This window comes from Capra hircus, chromosome 12 (assembly GCF_001704415.2).
Source record: "Capra hircus breed San Clemente chromosome 12, ASM170441v1, whole genome shotgun sequence".
NCBI classification, from domain to species: domain Eukaryota; kingdom Metazoa; phylum Chordata; class Mammalia; order Artiodactyla; family Bovidae; genus Capra; species Capra hircus.
Window position 1 is genome coordinate 61,521,836 of NC_030819.1, and position 6,000 is coordinate 61,527,835.

General features: G+C 43.8%; 1 protein-coding gene across 2 annotated transcripts in view; it reads right to left on the minus strand.

The window, feature by feature from the left end:
- SPG20 (spastic paraplegia 20 (Troyer syndrome)) overlaps window positions 1-4,199 on the minus strand; it is a 33,455-nt gene extending 29,256 nt beyond the window's left edge. Inside the window, exon 1 of one of the 2 annotated variants that reach the window (XM_005687509.3) lies at window positions 4,061-4,199. The gene's annotated coding sequence lies outside the window, so the exon portion shown is untranslated. Of the gene's footprint in view, window positions 1-3,736; window positions 3,938-4,060 lie in introns of those variants that run through there. The other variant, XM_018056658.1, reaches the window with a different exon arrangement.

Consider the following 6,000-nt stretch of genomic DNA (forward strand, 5'->3'; position numbering starts at 1 on the left):
AATAAGTAAAGTTATTTAAAAAAATAATCTCCAGGCATTGCCAAACGTACCCTGGCTGCAAAATCATCCCGTTGACAATCACAGCTCAAATGGTCTTTAAATGAGGGACTGTGTACCCAGGGGAACATGAAGATTTATCAAGGAACATGTAACAACAACATATACGATTTTAAGAAAAAGGCTTTCAGATCCCTCCTGACTAAAACTGACCTATGGGCAACAGACCTGCAGTTTAGCTATCATGCTATTGCTTTTCCTCTTTCAAGCTCCTTTCACAGTCTTCCCAGTTTGCAAAACGTTACCAAATATACCACACTCCTATTTCTGTTTTTACTATGGTATATTTTCCAGCATGCAAAGGCAGAATTCATGGTAGAATGAAACAGCCCAAAAGTCACAGGTGTCAATTTCAATTTTAGGCATGACTCCAACTATTCATCTCCTTAAGATATAAATTTCCACTAAAATTCCATTTTTATATTGAATTATCCTTTATCAAAATCCATCGGGTATTATGCTGTTCAATTACTACTTCTAATAATTCAATCCAGAAGGAAAGTAACTCCTAGAGCTATAGTCAAAGAAAAATTTTAAAACTTAGTTTCAACTTACACAAGTATTTTTATTAAAGACATGTATGACAGAGAATAAAAAGCTTTTGAGTACAAATAAATGACATTAAGAGAATACTCAGGAGTGGGTACAAGTAGAAGTGATTAAAATCAAAATACAATTTCAAGAAAAGGAACCATGTAAAATAGCATATATTTTAAAAACTGATGGTGATATATAAAAAGTGCAATATTATACCCCATGAGATACAGTTAGGAGTGATGAACCAATTTTATATTAAAATGTATCTATACTATGTGGGATACTGCATCCTTTCCAACCACCTGAGACTATAATGCAAAACATTATAAACCAACTTAAACCTATGCAAGTGGAAATGTTTTACACAAATTATTTCGGGGGTTCACAAGTAAATCAAAAACAGTTTAAACCCACTCACTATGATATTATACTGCAAACATGAGACAAACATGGTCTGTGACACTTAGAAGCACCGTAATTTACTACCTTTTATTAAGCTCTCTGGATATGCTTGGCGCTGTTACATGCTCCATTTACTTCTCATATCCTTGGAGGGTTGTTCTGATTTAGAAAATGTTTAACAAATACTCAGCAGCTTGCTCAAGGACTAGTCAATGAGGTGGTAAATGGAAGAGATAGATTCAAAGAGTCAGGTTCAATAGGTATTTGTCAAGAAAATGACCTGTCTGACTCCAAAGCTAAACCTCCTGCTATATGAACAAGTGAGCAGAGTGAAGGAGGTGTGAAGGGTAACTCAAGTGTTTCAGTTACTTAGACTTCAGGCTTAAGTCTTAAAGGGTAGATAGCATTTGAAGACAGAAAGAATGCACAATAAAGGAACCCTAGGTAGAAGCAGTATTACCTTGCAAATGTGTTTATTTAAAAATTTATTTCACACAGTGAGCTGAAAGATTTCCTAAATAATGTGTCACTGGAGGAAGGCGGGGGAGGTGCTATTCACAGGGAAGACAGGTGTGTGTGCACACGTCCGTGTGTGTGTGTGTGTGTGTGTGTTGGGGGGGGTGGTTCCATGGGTCAGCTGCTGCTGAAGAGCCTTCCTTGCTGTCTTCTTCACTTTGAAGAGGGAAATTATATATATATATATGGCAGTGACAGCCTGGAGATCTAACGGATGAAATGTACTTGGTAATCTCATCACAGAAAGAAGAAACTTTCTACTAAAATATTACATTTTTATTCTGTGGTTGTTACAGGATTTGCTTTTTCTCAGTACTCTCTGAGAAGATGCATTTCACAGAAAACAGGACTATACGATGGTGACTTAAAACAAAGAAGTCTATCCTACCCCTAACCATAGTCAAGTGCTCATCAAGTGTCTTAAAAAGATAAAAACTATTGTTACATGACTTCACACTTTAATTTTTAAAGTTGAGAACAGAAAGTCTTTGAAACGTCAATCAAATATAAAACAATATCTACACCACTACATTCATCTTCAATCACAAATCAAAACCTGGCTCCAGATACCAATGGCGCATTTAACTTATTTTTCAAACGTTCTAATAAAAGTAAAATGCATTTATTTGATAAAACTGTGTGTGTGTGTGTGTGTGTGGGCGCAAGTGCGCTTTAAAAAAACACTAGGAGCAAAGAAGTTCAATTCTGAACCAAACACTTTGTCTTTATTAGTTCAATCTCATAAACACTTGGAGAAGGCAATGACACTCCACTCCAGTACTCTTGCCTGGAAAATCCCATGGGTGGAGGAGCCTGGTAGGCTGCCATCCATGGTGTCGCGAAGAGTCAGACACAACTGAGTGACTTCACTTTCACTTTTCACTTTCATCCATTGGAGAAGGAAATGGCAACCCACTCTAGTGTTCTTGCCTGGAGAATCCCAGGGGCGGGGGAGCCTGGTGGGCTGCCATCTATGGGGTCACACAGAGTCGGGCATGACCGAAGTGACTTAGCAGCAGCAGCATAAGCCACTAAAAGTAGTAACAATCATGCTAACAATCAATATCACAAGAAGTCTTTTAATAATATAACCATTCATCTCCCGAGAAGGAGAAGCAGCAGAAGCTGTTGGGATGCCCACCCATCTGGCCCTTTACAAAATAAAACCAAGCTAACAAACAAAAGGAGCAGAAACTTTCCCCAAATATCTATCTGTAACTGCGTTCTGTAGCAACTCCCCCTATTTTCACTTGCTAGAGGAACTATATATAGTGACATTTCACAAAGCCTCCCAGATAAGAGAGAGCACAAGAGAGAAGAGCTTCTTATTCCAAATACTTTTCACATAAAGTCACCAACTTAAGTCTGCTAATGTAAAAGACAGAGAAACAAAAAGTACCTCCACTTATAAGGGCCTTCTCATTACTTTTGCTTTAGGAAATTTCAAAGAAAATTGTTGAATTCCCAAACATTTAAGGCCACGCATTTCAGAGGCAACAATGAAGACAAGCTAATTAAATTACAGTACAATAAAGCAAATCTCGAGCATCCTCAAGAGACAGAGTAAAGCAATTTATTTACAATTAAGAGAGTGGAGAACTGGGCCAACCCTACAGTAACGCAATAATGCCGTGTCACGAAACTGCGCATTCGAAGAGCAACTTTCTCCAGCCAGAGAAATTAAGTCGGAGGGATCTTCTGCAGTGCTCAGTACCCCACCCCGCCCCCCGCCAAAACACGAACAACTATTTTCGAAGGAGTAAAATCGAGAGCTACCCACCCCCATGTGGCTGACTTTCTGTAAAGAAAGGTTTCGGAACTTTCACTAAGCTGTAAGCGCCGGGTGAGGGTGAATAATCAGTAAACAGCGGGGGTGGGGAAGCCAGAATGGTCCACAGATGCTCCGGGAGGACCGCCACCCGAGGGGGCCAGGCGGCGCCCTCCAACCCAACAGTAAATAGGGAGGGGGCGTAGCGAGCTCGAAGGTTCCGTAGGTACACGAGGTGAGGGTTAACTAAGAACTTCTCCAACGAATCCCTCCCAAAACCGCTCCCTTCCACGAAAGTTCCATCTCTGAGACCTGGATGGGGGCCCGAGGCCTTCTAGGCCCTTCCCGCCCGCCCAGCGCGCCGCGGGCCCGGGGCGCCGACGCCACCCGCCCGCCTTTGCGGGGGTGGGGTCCGCGCAGGGGCGACTCCTTCCCTCCCTCCGGCCGCCGCCCCACCTGTGCCTGCCAGACCGCCCGGCCCTTCGGCCGCAGCGCAGAGTCTGCTCCCTTAGACGCGGTGCCGCCGCCGCCGGCCCCCAGCGCTTCGCGCGGACTGGCCCGCGCGTCCCGGAGCCCCGCACGCCGGGGCTGACAAAGCCTGAGGAGGCGCGCGCTGCGGAGCGCACCACGTCACGGCCGCGCCGCCCCGCCCGCCGGCGCGGCTCCCGCGTGACCCGAGCGCGCGGCCCCCGCAGCTCGGCCCTCACGTGACGCCCACGCGGGCCCGCTGCCGCGCGGACTCGTCCCCGCCCTCTCTGCCTCAGATTTGTCCGCTCAGACCTTCTAAATGGCCTCTGGGGCGACGTCAGTCCACTTGGAACGTCTGAGTCACCGTAAAACTCTAGGAGGAGAAAAAGATAAAGGGCCGAAGGCCGGAGGAGAACCACTTGAGCCAGGGACTCAGCGCGGACTCCCGAACTAGGGTCTGCCGGCCACGTCGACGGTCCGGCGCTTGCGCAGTCTCAGTCTCTGGCGGACCCCAGGCCGGGAGGGAGTGGTCCAGAGCGGTGGGCGTTGAGGGTTGATGGTTAGGGGGAGCCGTGTGTGCAAAAAGTTTGTAGCAACAGCATGGTTAAAAAAAAAAGAAAAAGAAAATGTTAAGTTCGTGACGCCTAAGGTTAAATAGCAAATGTGCTGATTCCATTTATGTTTATGGAAAGTCAAAAGGGGAAAATCAAAGTAAACATATGCTTCTTTAGAAGTTATTTAAAGTTAATAAGATAGTTTCCGTGCGTGGACAGGGAATGTTGCCTGATTTTCCAGTTCTGCAAGGATCAAGCCAGTGCAGCCGGCCCTGCCCCCGCGCATGAGCCCCAGGCGAGTTTAGGATGGAGAAAAACACAACAGCAGGTCTGTGCTTAAGTTACTGGTATAGATAGTGAAGATACCTATCTAAAGATTAATGAACCCAGACTCTTGCATCTTCTGATATAGAGAAAGGGACTGAGATCATGAACTTTAGATAATCTGTTCCTTGTGATTAGCAGTAATCTTTTGAAGTTCCACTTTTTTTCCCCTTAAGGGGAAAACACTCCACAAAACTACATATTCTGGTTTCTCTCTGATTCTTCAGAGCAGTTCTTCAAAATTATCTAAGAGGTTGTCTCCAGGGCAATAGTCTTTAGTAAGAGCCTAGTATAAAACTTAAATCTTGAAACTTTTAGATTGTATGTTTGTCTTCTGTCTGCAGATGGCAGATTTTACAGTCTTGAATAGACTTGCCTTAAAAAACTATATATATATATATATATATATATAGTACCCTGAGCTCATAAGACTAGCTAAGTGACTTGTTTGAGAATGGCAGTGACTTAATTCCAGATGAATTGTTACTCCGTTCAGTCAAAATTGGGCTTCCCTTATGGCTCAGCTGGTAAAGAATCTGCCCGCAATGCGGGAGACCTGGGTTCGATCCCTAGGTTGGGAAGATCCCAGGGAAAGGCTACCCACTCCAGTATTCTGGCCTGGAGAATTCCATCACAAAGAATTGGACACCACTGAGCGACTTTCACTTTCTTTCAGTCAAAATTAATGATGGGAAATATTGGATGACTATTGTAGGAGGCTCTTAAGTTTAAAATTTGGTAGTTCCATTTGGTATTAATAGTTCTCTGAAATCTCAGAAAGATAGCCATCCATCCCAAAGAGAAAAACCTATGGGGGGGGGGGGCGGGCGGGGTATGCATTAATACAGTGGGTTTAAATGATTTTTCTCTTATACACCTTAAAAAGAATTCTGAAAAACTGTGACTAGGAACCGTCTCCCTCATTTTTGATCAAGCATCAAAAATTTTCATCTCCCTTAAAGAGTTTCCCTGGTGGCTCAGAGGTTAAAGCATCTGCCTCCAATTTGGGAGACCCGGGTTCGATCCCTGGGCCAGGAAGATCCCCTGGAGAGGGAAATGGCAATCCACTCCAGTATTCTTGCCTGGAGAAGCCTAGTAGGTTACAGTCCACGGGGTCGCAAAGAGTCGGACATGGCTGAGCGACTTCACCTCACCTTCACCTAAAGAGTTGTAAAGAATACAAATTGTTTTCTAGTAAGTTGACATCCTAAAATAAGAGATACATAACTTTTAATTGTAGCCAGTAGAGCCTAAATACCAGATAGTTTTATATCATCATCAATTTTTAAAACTATATAGACAAGCATTTCTTTAATAGGAGAAAATGTTACACCATTCCTTTTCTTCTTTTTATTTATTTATTTAGCTGCACCA